This window comes from Euprymna scolopes, chromosome 46 (assembly GCF_053919585.1).
Source record: "Euprymna scolopes isolate OS-2025 chromosome 46, ASM5391958v1, whole genome shotgun sequence".
NCBI lineage: Eukaryota > Metazoa > Mollusca > Cephalopoda > Sepiida > Sepiolidae > Euprymna > Euprymna scolopes.
The window spans coordinates 140,084,988-140,099,077 of NC_136527.1; the positions used below are offsets into that span (position 1 = coordinate 140,084,988).

At 26.6% G+C, this 14,090-nt stretch overlaps 1 long non-coding RNA gene across 3 annotated transcripts in view; it reads left to right on the plus strand.

Annotated features, from left to right (window-relative positions):
• LOC145271188 (uncharacterized) overlaps positions 1 to 6,558 on the plus strand; it is a 34,021-nt gene extending 27,463 nt beyond the window's left edge. For 2 of the 3 annotated variants that reach the window (XR_013865740.1, XR_013865737.1), the window contains exons 2-3: positions 823 to 953; positions 6,421 to 6,558. This is a non-coding gene — a long non-coding RNA (uncharacterized LOC145271188). The remainder of the gene's footprint in view (positions 1 to 822; positions 954 to 6,420) is intronic. The other variant, XR_013865739.1, reaches the window with a different exon arrangement.
• The last annotated feature ends 7,532 nt before the right edge of the window (positions 6,559 to 14,090 follow it).

The window sequence follows — 14,090 nt, forward strand, 5'->3', positions numbered from 1 at the left end:
GGAAAACGGAAGACAATTCCACAGGCGTGCAGTTCTAAGAAAGAAGCTTTGATCATGGAATCTACGTTTAGGTTTAGGTACAGATAAAGAGTGGGGAAAATTATTGATAATGTTTTCAGCTAGTCTAGTGTTTCTTGTGAAAGTTTGGCGAGGGGGGACCATAGATTGAAGCTCAGTTGAACACTTTCCATGAAAATAACGATAAAGCAGAGACAAACTCGCAACATCTCTTCTGTGAGATAGCGGTTGCAGGGAAGAGAGAAGGACGTCTCCCACCAGGCTACGAAGTCTATTTTGAACCCTATCAAGGCAGGACAAGTCTTTTCTAGCAGCTCCTGTCCATATATGGCAACAGTACTCCATCCTTGGACGTATCTGGCTCTTATATAGATAGAGAATTGCATCAGCAGTGAGATATCTACCGGATCGATAGAAGGATCCGACCATTCGGTATAAAATTCCTTAATCTTTTCTTATCTTTAATTCTATTGTTTCTCTCTCCTGAACTGTTACGAGAACTTTTAAAGTTTTCCAAAATGTGGACATTTTTTGGCAGTCAAAATACAATCTTTTATACGGTTAAAAAGTGAACTTCAGACGTTATTATTATTTTTATCCTCCCCTTCCAATTTATTTTTCCCTTTTTAAATAAAAAGTTTATAATTATTTCAAGTGATTTTTACCTCTTCTTCTTTCTCTCTGTCTTACTTGAAAATGGTTTTATGCAATTGGGTTTTACAGGTTCTAGTAGTTTAATACGTCTAATTTGGCTGATATTAAATTCAGACAAAACAGAGTTATCGACTTAATTTTTATTTTCAGCCCTAAATTGTTGCATGTGTTTGCTGTTTGCCGTTTTCATTTTGCTGGAGAATGGGGTCGCTTCGCCACCGATCTACAAGAACCGAACTGAACGCCACGCTCCAAGGAAGCCATACTCGATTAGAAATAAGGTAAGCATATAAAAATTCGGTGCTTGCACAGTTTAATTAAGACATAGAAAATTAAAATATTTAAAAAAAGGTTATATTGTATGCATTTGTTATGAACTGAAGATCCCCGAAAAACTATTCACTTAATTTAATAGAGTATTTTTGTTACACCCAAGGCGACTGCCACCGACCTCCTCTGCAACAAAGTATCACGCCCGTCGGAGTTACCTCCAAGTTTAGCACTATGTTGTGCCACTGTGATATCATCCCCCCACCTCATGTGATGTAGAATGAATATAATACAAATTTAATATTTATTCTTTTTTTTTATTCCAAAAAGGGATAACAAAAATAATATAAACGTTCCAAAGAAATTTATTTAAAATTTAATAAATCATCTTCCGGCTTTGGTCACTCACGGAGAAATGGACAACAATGCAATTTGCCATAAATTTTTCTCTCTTTCTTTGGCATAATTTTGTCTCTCTGTAAAAATGAGGTGTGAGGAGAAAACAGTTTCTGATGTTGAATATTGTTACTTCTACAAAGCTTTATATTTATATGTAATATTACAATATTCATAATTATTTTTATATATCAATCGACTATTTAGATTTCTATTTTTACAATTCATACGTAATATTACAATATTCATAATTATTTTTATAATTCATATGTAATATTACAATATTCGTAATTATTTTATAATTCATATTTAATATTACAATATTCATAATTATTTTTATAATTCATATGTAATATTAATATATTCATAATTACTTTTATAATTTTTATGTAATATTACAATATTCATAATTATTTTTATAATTCATATTTAATATTACAATATTCATAATTATTTTTATAATTTATATGTAATATTACAATATTAATAATTATTTTTATAATTTATATGTAATATTACAATATTAATAATTATTTTTATAATTTATATGTAATATTACAATATTCATAATTATTTTTATAATTCATATGTAATATTACAATATTCGTAATTATTTTATAATTCATATTTAATATTACAATATTCATAATTATTTTCATAATATATATGTAATATTACAATATTAATAATTATTTTTATAATTCATATGTAATATTAATATATTAATAATTACTTTTATAATTTTTATGTAATATTACAATATTCATAATTATTTTTATAATTCATATTTAATATTACAATATTCATAATTATTTTCATAATATATATGTAATATTACAATATTCATAATTATTTTTATAATTTATATGTAATATTACAATATTTATAATTATTTTTATAATTCATATGTAATATTAAAATATTTATAATTATTTTTATAATTATATGCAATATTACAATATTTATAATTATTTTATAATTATATGCAATATTACAACATTTATAGTTATTTTTATAATTTATATGTAATATCACAATATTTATAATTATTTTTATAATTTATATGTAATATTACAATATTTATAATTATTTTTATAATTTATATGTAATATTACAATATTCATAATTATTTTTATAATTCATATTTAATATTACAATATTCATAATTATTTTTATAATTTATATGCAATATAACAATATTTATAATTATTTTTATAATTCATATGTAATATTACAATATTTATAATTATTTTTATAATTCATATGTAATATTACACTATTTATAATTATTTTATAATTATATGCAATATTACAACATTTACAATTATTTTTATAATTTATATGTAATATTACAATATTTATAATTATTTTTATAATTTATATGCAATATTACAACATTTACAATTATTTTTATAATTTATATGTAATATAACAATATTTATAATTATTTTTATAATTCATATGTAATATCACAATATTTATAATTATTTTTAACATCCATATGCAATATTACAATATTTATAATTATTTTATAATTATATGCAATATTACAACATTTACAATTATTTTTATAATTTATATGTAATATTACAATATTTATAATTATTTTTATAATTCATATGTAATATTACAATATTTATAATTATTTTTATAATTTATATGCAATATAACAATATTTATAATTATTTTTATAATTTATATGCAATATTACAATATTCATAATTATTTTTATAATTTATATGTAATATCACAATATTTATAATTATTTTTATAATTTATATGCAATATTACAACATTTATAATTATTTTTATAATTTATATGTAATATAACAATATTTATAATTATTTTTATAATTTATATGCAATATTACAATATTCATAATTATTTTTATAATATATATGTAATATTACAATATTCATAATTATTTTTATAATTTATATGTAATATTACAATATTTATAATTATTTTTATAATTCATATGTAATATCACAATATTTATAATTATTTTTATAATTCATATGCAATATTACACTATTTATAATTATTTTATAATTATATGCAATATTACAACATTTACAATTATTTTTATAATTTATATGTAATATAACAATATTTATAATTATTTTTATAATTCATATGTAATATCACAATATTTATAATTATTTTTAACATCCATATGCAATATTACAATATTTATAATTATTTTATAATTATATGCAATATTACAACATTTACAATTATTTTTATAATTTATATGTAATATTACAATATTTATAATTATTTTTATAATTCATATGTAATATTACAATATTTATAATTATTTTTATAATTCATATGCAATATTACACTATTTATAATTATTTTATAATTATATGCAATATTACAACATTTACAATTATTTTTATAATTTATATGTAATATAACAATATTTATAATTATTTTTATAATTTATATGTAATATTACAATATTCATAATTATTTTTATAATTTATATGTAATATTACAATATTCATAATTATTTTATAATTCATATTTAATATTACAATATTCATAATTATTTTTATAATTCATATGTAATATTAATATATTCATAATTACTTTTATAATTTTTATGTAATATTACAATATTCATAATTATTTTTATAATTCATATTTAATATTACAATATTCATAATTATTTTTATAATATATATGTAATATTACAATATTCATAATTATTTTTATAATTTATATGTAATATTACAATATTTATAATTATTTTTATAATTCATATGCAATATTACAATATTTATAATTATTTTATAATTATATGCAATATTACAACATTTATAATTATTTTTATAATTTATATGTAATATCACAATATTTATAATTATTTTTATAATTTATATGTAATATTACAATATTTATAATTATTTTTATAATTTATATGTAATATTACAATATTCATAATTATTTTTATAATATATATGTAATATTACAATATTCATAATTATTTTTATAATTTATATGTAATATTACAATATTTATAATTATTTTTATAATTCATATGTAATATCACAATATTTATAATTATTTTTATAATTCATATGTAATATTACAATATTCATAATTATTTTTATAATATATATGTAATATTACAATATTCATAATTATTTTTATAATTTATATGTAATATCACAATATTTATAATTATTTTTATAATTCATATGCAATATTACAATATTTATAATTATTTTATAATTATATGCAATATTACAATATTTATAATTATTTTTATAATTTATATGTAATATCACAATATTTATAATTATTTTTATAATTTATATGTAATATTACAATATTCATAATTATTTTTATAATTCATATGTAATATTACAATATTTATAATTATTTTTATAATTATCTATAATATTACAACATTTATAATTATTTTTATAATTTATATGTAATATTACAATATTTATAATTATTTTTAATATTTATATGTAATATTACATTATTCATATTTTTTTTTATAATTCATATGTAATATTACAATATTCATAATTATTTTTTAATTATATGTAATATTACAATATTTATAATTATTTTAATAATTAATATGTTATATTACAATATTTATAATTATTTTATAATTATATGCAATATTACAACATTTATAATTATTTTTAATATTTATATGTAATATTACATTATTCATAATTATTTTTATAATTTATATGTAATATTACAATATTCATAATTATTTTTATAATGTATATGTAATATTACAATATTTATAATTATTTTTATAATTATATATATTACATTTATAATTATTTTTAGAATTTATATGGAATATTACAATATTCATAATCATTTTTATAATTTATATGCAATATAACAATATTTATAATTATTTTTATATTTCATATGTAATATTACAATACCCATACTTATTTTTATAATTAATATGTAATATTACAATATCCATAATTATTTTTGTTTTCATATGTAATACTATACTCTAAAAAATTATTTTTATAACTCATATGTAATATTAAAATATCCATAATTATTTTCTAATTCATATGTAATATTAAAATATTCATAATTATTTTTATAATTCATATGTAATATTACAATAATCATACTTATTTTTATAATTCATATGCAATATTACATTTATAATTATTTTTATATATCCTATGTAATATTAGAATATGTAAAAAAAAATTATAATTCATATGTAATATTTCATATATAATACTCTAATAGTAACGTTAGTTTTTATCAGTAACGTTTGTTGTAGATCAGTAACGTTCAACCGTTTTTATCCCCGTGTTAGTGTACAGTGTATATATGCGTGCATCTACCACTCGTCTCTCCCTCTTATATAAATCCAAAAAGGATTTGTCAATCTAATTGGTTCCATTTTATCAAGCCCCTGTCCCCGACAAACACGCTTAGCAATAAGATCCCACCCAAAATGAAGTTTTAAATGATTTAATGTGTTTTATTTTGTAATTTGAAATTAAGACTTTTAATAATAAAAATAAAATTTTGGTTTTAATTTTACGAAAAGAAATAATGCAAGTTTTTTAAGGAAAGGCTCAGGGAAATCCTCATCTAATACAGGCAATGAATTCACGTCCAATCTCTTCGCTGGATAGATCCAAAAGTGGCCGATTTTCGCGCGGGGACCAGTGACGTCATCATCAAGGACTTAGCACCTACCTCCAATTCAAATTAAAAGAGAGGTTCGTACGAACCCAAATATATGAAACTAAGTTCAATAAAAGACATTAAATACAGAAAATTAAATATAAAAACCAAAATAAAAATATAAATGTATACAGGGGGAGTTTTTTGTGATACTACAATATCCATTATTTTTTTTTACAATTTTAATGTGATACTACACTATTCATGAATTTTTTTAACAATTTTAATGTGATACTACAATATTCATGAATTTTTTTAACAATTTTAATGTGATACTACAATATTCATGAATTTTTTTAACAATTTTAATGTGATACTACAATATTCATGAATTTTTTTATAATTTAATTACAATATTATTTTTCTATTTCCAGTACAAATGGTGCAAATCGAGTTCGTGGCTTTGTCCGAAGATACGTGAATACGACTCGTGAAGACCGTCGTTATAGAAATAACTGCAAAACGTTTTGAATTTTTTCACGAAATAAAGCTTTCTGTTTTGTTTCATCTGTGATTGTTGTGACAATTGAGTTTTTTTTCAATTACTTTTCAAGTGCACCTACGATTTTATGAAAGTCATTTTGCAGAAGAGTCCCGTCAAACCACTAAAACACCCTAAAATACAGATATAATATCTATTCGTATTTATTTGCTTCCGCACGAAAGAAATATGTGACACAAGGTTGTTTTTAACACTAGAATCTACAGAAGTGGTTCAAAAAATAAATAAACGATGTGTGTGCGTGTAGACAATCCAGACAAACAGCGTGTCCTTTGACTCCGTCTCGCACCTATAATCATAATAAATCTATAAGTCCAAGCTTTTGGTGAGGAGATTCCACTTATCTTATCACTTACATTTGCTTATCAATCTCCAGGTGTATATATACGTACGTCTATAAACGTGTGTGTGCATATTCTGTATATGCATAACTACGTGTGGAAGCATATGTTGTAGTGTGCGGGTATACATACATGTATGTTCACATATGCGATGCGTGGGTGTCCAATTCAAATTTTTATGAAAGACTTGGTTTTGAATAGAGGTCACACAAGTTGCTGACCATTCCAAGTCAAAAATGTTAAAGGGTCATATTTAAATAGATCTTAACCTTATTGGCTATACCCGTGCCCTTCCTGCTGCTAACCCTCCCGTCCTACCCTCATGTTTCCATCATTCACACTGATGAAGACCGAAGGATCGGTCGAAAATATGTGCTTTTGAAAGAGACATTCTTTTTTTTTTCAAAAGACTTTTTTTATTCCTACACGTCAACATATAGGAAATAAATACAGAAAAATATGTGAACATTTATATATTTTTATTGATTTTTATTCATATATATATATATATATATATATATATATATATATATATATTCTGCATTTTGTTAAATCCTACCCTCTGATGAGAAGGAAAGTATTTCTTCGAAACTCTGCGGATTAAGGACTATCCACTTATTTAATGTTTCCTTTTCAAATTAAATATGTTTTCAAAGTATTTTTAACAAGTTTTTAATAACTATTTGCTCTCTCACTCTTTCTCTCTCTCTCTCTCTCTCTCTCTCTCTGTCTCTCTCTCTCTCTGTCTCTCTCTCTCTCTATATATATATATATATATATAATATCAATATTTTAAATATATATAATGCAATCATAAAATTTTCACAGTCGTTTTTGTGATGTAAACAGTATATAAATGTTATTATCATCTTCTGAGTTTGTGGGATTGCTTTTTCAAATAATTCTAATTAGAAAAAAAACATATGCACATACTTATTAAATAAAACTTCTAAGCTCGATATATCCATGGGCTATTTAGATTCTGCTTTCATAGAATTTGTTCTTTTAAACATATACACATACATAATGAATAGTTATTGTTTATGCAAATAGCTAAATATTATTTATGTCAGAGATAGGTATTTAATTGAGAAATTCAGTCGATCGTTCATTCTTTTAGAAATAATGGGATATTAAATATGTCAGTTAAAAGAACGGCCAAAACGAGTTTAGAAATAATGATTAAAAATAGGTTAGGTATTGAACAATTAAAATTGGGAATTTATTATTTGCCAAAAGTGTGTTTGCATATACATAGGTAAAATCTGTGAATAAATTTCACGTGGTCTCTGACATTATCAAGAAGGAGATCCTCAATGTATTTCAAATGTATTGACACGCCTCTGACATCATCAAGAAAGGAGATTTCCAATATATTGAGACAGGGTTCGAAGTTAGACAGTCAGTTTGTAGACGAAAGTCGGGCAGTGACTTAGATAGAGTTGACGCCTTCTCAGAGGTGAGAGTGGGGAAAGAGGAGATCATGTAGCTGTAAAGGCCCTGACACTGACCCTAACCAATCATCCAGCTTCGTCTGTCGTCATTTACAAATAACTGGATAATAAATATGTTAGTTAAAAGAATGGCCAATACGAGTTTAGAAATAATGATTAAAAAAAATAGGGATACAAAAAGATCCTATGTATTGGGACAGTGTTCGAGGTAGACAGTCAGTTAGTAGACGAGAGTCAGACAGCGACTTGGAACGGAGGCGAGAAGAGAAGATCATGTAGTCGTAAAGGCTTGAATCCCTGACTATCATCAATCATCCAGCTGGTATAAATAAATAATCATGTAATATTTTTAAAGTGTTGTCTTTCACCCAAAAAGGAAAAGGTAAATGTGTTTTGCATATCATCTTGTAAACGAACACGAGTGTTGCTTTGCTTTATGAAAAGAAACATGAAGTCCCCAAGAATCGTCACGTCGTCATGATGTAAATAGTGTGACACAATGGAGAGCGCCCCTTTTGAGGGAGCTGGGGGCTTCCACATTAATAGACCTTGTGCCTAATTTGTCTGTACTTGTGAGATGCTTGTGATTTTGAAAATGTTCTGCTATGACTCAAGTCAAGCATGACAGTTTCTTTATAATATTGAACCAAGGCAAAACGATATATATTTAGCAGTTTTGCATGGTGCTGAACTCAAATTTAAATATTTTAAGGCCGTGGAGAGTTTTGGGCTAAATAGAGGAGGGGGCAAATGATGGACTTAGTCATTTTTTTCCTCGTTTACTGTGCACTCACGGGGGACAATGCATGCTTCAAAGGTTTTCCTTGAAACGAAGAGAGAGTGAGAGAGAGAGAAAGAAAGAGAGACAGAGAGAGAGAACAGAATTAGCTTCTGCCTGTGATTGTAGCGGGTGTCGGCTACACTTGCCTCTCTCCGAGTGCAAAGTTAAATTATTCATATCTTATTTTCATGGTATGTTTTTCCTGGACAACGCTGGATATCCTAGCTAGTTCATCATGAATGTTAATAAGAATACATTAACACGTGATTGATTATAACTAAATCAATATTTAATTCAAGTTATAATAATTCAAGATGTAATCATTCACATAAGATCGTGATATTGATTGAAAAATTGTTTCAATTAATCATTTTAACAAAAGATAATTATTTACCAATCAACAACAGCTGGCCGTGGATAAGGTCATTTAAAAATGCAATAGCGACCATCGCGTTCCCCAGTTCGAATCCTGTCGGTTCCACGCCATTATATTTATTATGAATGTTTTTTATTACGTATCTACCGTCGAGTAAGGGTTAGGGTTAGGGTTTTTATTACGATCTACCGTCGAGGGCAGAGTTAGATATTTTTTAATGTGTGGAATAATTATTTAATGTGTTCAATCAATTTTTTAATGTGGGGAACAAAAAGTTACGGCCTTAACAAGAAAATGAAAGGTTTTACCCCGGGTGAGAACATTGTCCCACTGAGACTTTAGCTTTGTTGTTTTGTATTATGATGTTACATGACTTTCATGTTTGACAATCTATACAAAACTCGAATGACCTTGTAACGAGTGATGTAACCCACTTTCCGGTTTACGACATCCGGTTGCGCATGCTCGCATAAACATTAACCCATAACAGCATAAACAAATAAACACAAATCGCTTCTTTTGCAGATTTTGACCTGCGCACTGAAATATTAACGTTATTTCGAAATTATTATTTAACATGGAAAGAGTGGTGGTGTTTTGCAACTATTCTTTATTACAACTGTACTGTCGCTATTTTCTTACAACTAAACAACTTTAACCCGTTGACAAACATAAGAATAATTGTAGTAAAGCCAACACTACTACTACTACTACTACTACTACTCTCTATCCGTCCCTTTTCCTTCCTTCCTTCCTTCTTTTTTATTTTTTGTTCACATTTCTAGATACAAAATAGTTGTGTGAGAACGGTGAATTTGTTGACACATTTACTAATCTGTTTCAATATTAGTTTTATTTTATTTTATTTTATTTTATTTATCTAGGGTTTTTTTTTGCTTCAGGTTTTATTATTTTTTTAGATTTTAAGTTTCGAGGACGTAATTATTGAGAAAATAGACGGACGAACGGACGAACGGACAAGTTTGAATTTACAGGTCCACCCTCCTTTTGTCGAGTTTTATTTTATTTTATTTATTTAGGTTTTATTTTTATTTTTGCTTCAGGTTTTATTAATTATTTATTTTTAGATTTTTTTTTTTAATATGGTAAAATAGTCCCAAAAATGGAGTGTTTTTATTAGCCCTAAAAGAGCCCATGGGGCACACCCAAGAGTTACGCGAAGTATAGACAAACAAAATTATATAGAAATCAGTTAGTTTCAGAAAGTTTTATAAAAATCCAAGCCATCAATTTTTTTATTTTTATTTTAATAAGCTCAAAGTGTCAATTTTAGCCATTAACTCGTAAGGAACACCTGGGGGGGGGTGCAACCGGAGTTTCCCCGGAAAATTCGTTCTGTTACTTTTTTTACTCATATCATATTTAATGTTTGGGCAGAATTCCAAAAAATTCGAGGTCGTAATTATTGAAAAAAGTGCGGATAGACGAACGGACGAACGGACAAGGGTGAGTTTACAGGTCCACCCTGCTTTTGTCGGGGGAGAAAAAAAGGGAAGGATTAAATATAAATACGTGGAAAGCAGTTTCGTCGCCGAAAGGGAAGAAGAAAGAATGGCGGTCGTTTTGATTGGTTGAGAAAATTAAAGTGGGTTCAGCATAAGAAAAGTAGGTGGAGCATGAGAAAAGTGGGTGGAGCCAAACAAAGAAAAAAAAAGTCATTCCTTCTCTTTTTTTCTCATTTACTGCGAACAAGGAAATTATTAAAATCTTGCATATAAAAAATTATGCGAAATCTGTTTAAAAAATTTTTTTTTTAAAGTATAAATATTTTTGCTATTATAATTTTTTTGGTGAAAATATTAAATAAGCAATGCTTAATTCAATGGTAATATCTGTAGTTTGAGAAATTAATTTTTCTTCAAGTTATATAGAATTCATTAATACGGACTTTAGGGGCTTTTTTCGTAATGTTCCTATTAAAATATTTTGAACAGAGAAAAGCGTCGTCGTCGAATTGATTCTCCGGACACAAGTCAAGAATTCTGATCAGATCAACCAATTGAATCAAGATGATTAAATTCAGAAGTAAGTCTATAGTTGTTCTTTTTTACAATAGTAACGCATACAAAGTGCCTTCAGTAAGTTTCCAGGCTTTTCGTGTGTGCACGTTTATTCATAGTATAAGCACAGCCAAAACGAAACGAGGGAGTATTTTTTTACGGATTCTTTCTTCAAAAATCTACCAATAAAAAAAAACTATACAAAATATTGTTAGAAACCCACCGAATATATGTCAGCCTATGTCACGGTAACATATTGAGCAAGTTTCTAACAATATTTTGTATAGCTTTTTTTTTATTATTATTTTTAACTCGTTTTCCCAACCTTACCGTGTCAAAGAGAGAGTCGGGCGCCATTTGGAATTTTCCAGTACATCGGTAAACACTGTTTATCGAGCTGAATAAACATTTTACATTGAATAAAAACACTAAAAAATTATCCAGTTAGGTAGAAAAGTAACTTATCTTGCCTTTGATAACATTCATTTGTTATGTATTTGATTTTGACAACTTTTTCGAATCCATGTGTATAGTAAAACAATTTTAATGAACCTTTCAGTATTTATCAAATAATGTTTGCGGAATATAATGAACTAAATATTTTTTATTTAAATCTTAGTGCAAATGTATTATTTTGTTTAAACGAAAAATACCTTTACTGAAGTTATGGTTTTCAGTAGTAAATAAAAAACACAAGAATTTATTTTTGCTTTTTTAATGTAAATAAAGAATCGTAATTTGTAAGAATAAAAATAAAATAAAATAATTTTTATAGGAACATTACGAAAAAAGCCCCTAAAGTCGGTATTAATGAATTTGATTATTTGATTTTTTAAACAGATTTCGCATAATTTTTTATATGCAAGATTTTAATAATTTCCTTGTTCGCAAGAATGTGAAATTTTCGGTGTAACATAATTTTTATATAATAATGACCAATAATTAAAAACAAAATAATCATTTAAAAACAGGAACATAGAAAAATAATTTAATTAAAAAATGGTAAAATTTATACAAACATTTACAATATAAATGCACGGATGCCCGTCCGTAGAAAAAAAAAAAAAGAAACCCAATACCACTCCTTCCTTTTAATGTAATTACATGACGTCATTCTCAGACAGCTTTTCGACTGTCTCAGATTTTTGGCTTCCGTATATTCCGTATTTCCAAAAGTATGGTTTAAAGTGGTTTTGTGAACGGCAAAAAGACCCGGTTTTGGATCTAATTCAGCTTTTTTTTTGTGCAAACAAGGAGGATTTTTTTATTTTAATTATTATTTAATTCAATATCTTAGGACTTTATTTTACTAATTATTTTGGAAATAAACCCAGAAAACTAATATTTATCTCTAAAAGGATTTTTACAATGAATTTATTTAACTTCCAAATTTAGCTAAATTGGTTAGCTCGCCGTGAAAACATTTTTCATAAGTTTTTTTTTTTCACGTGTACAAATATTTTTTTTTCTAAGGAAATTAAGTTTAGTCATTAATTTTTCAAATACAATTAAAAAAAAAAGTATTCGGAAACCTACAAAAAATATGATAAATCGGCTTTCAAAACTCCCCCCCATCCTTATTCGTTTATTTTTGTCCATACAAGGGGCGTGCAATAAGTAATGCCCCTGACCCACTTTCCATAGCAGTAAAGCAACGAAGCTTGGCACAGTTATTAGTCTTTCTCTACATAGGAACCACCCAGAGTTATGCATTTCTCCCATCGTTTGTTGCAGCTCTGGAGACCGTTTTTGTAGAACACCCCAGGTTGGTCCTCCAACCATGACGTGACTTCAGAAATCAAGGCTGCATCATCTGGGAAACGCTTTCCTTTCAAAAACAACTTCATGGCTGGCAAGAGGTGAAAGTCAGAAGGTGCAAGGTCAGGAGAGTAGGGAGGATGGGGGAGGATTTCAGAACCACACGCCCGTGCTTCTGATCTGGCGATATGCGAGTTGTGGACCAGAGCGTTGTCCTGCAGGAGGAGGGTACCTTTGCTGATCTTGCCCCACCTCTTGATTTTAATAGCTTCCCTTAATTTCCTCAGAAGTGAAGCATAATAGGCTCCTGTAATCGTAGTACCCTTTCCCAGGAAATTTGTCATCACTACTCCGTCTTGGTCCCAGAAGACTGTAAGTATGACCTTGCCAGCAGAGGGCTGCACCCTTGCCTTCTTTGGAGGTGGTGAGTCCAAGTGCTTCCACTGCATTGACTGGGCTTTGGTCTCTGGATCATAGTGATGGACCCAGGTTTCATCCTGTGTAATCAGTCTTTTAAAAAACTTTGACTCATCTTCTTGGCACATCTCCAAATTCATCCTAGAGCACTCGACGCGTTCTCGCTCCTGGAATGGTGTGAGCAACCTGGGAATCCATCTGGCAGACACCTTATGCATATGAAAATGGTCATGAATGATAGTTTCCACAGACCCTGTACTAATCCTGACATCGTGGGCTATTTGGCGAATAGTAATGAACCGATCTTCCAAAATCGCAGCTTCAACTTGACGGACAGATGCCTCATCAATGGTAGAAGGAGGGGGGCGACTAGGTCTGAGAGCTGTTTGCACAG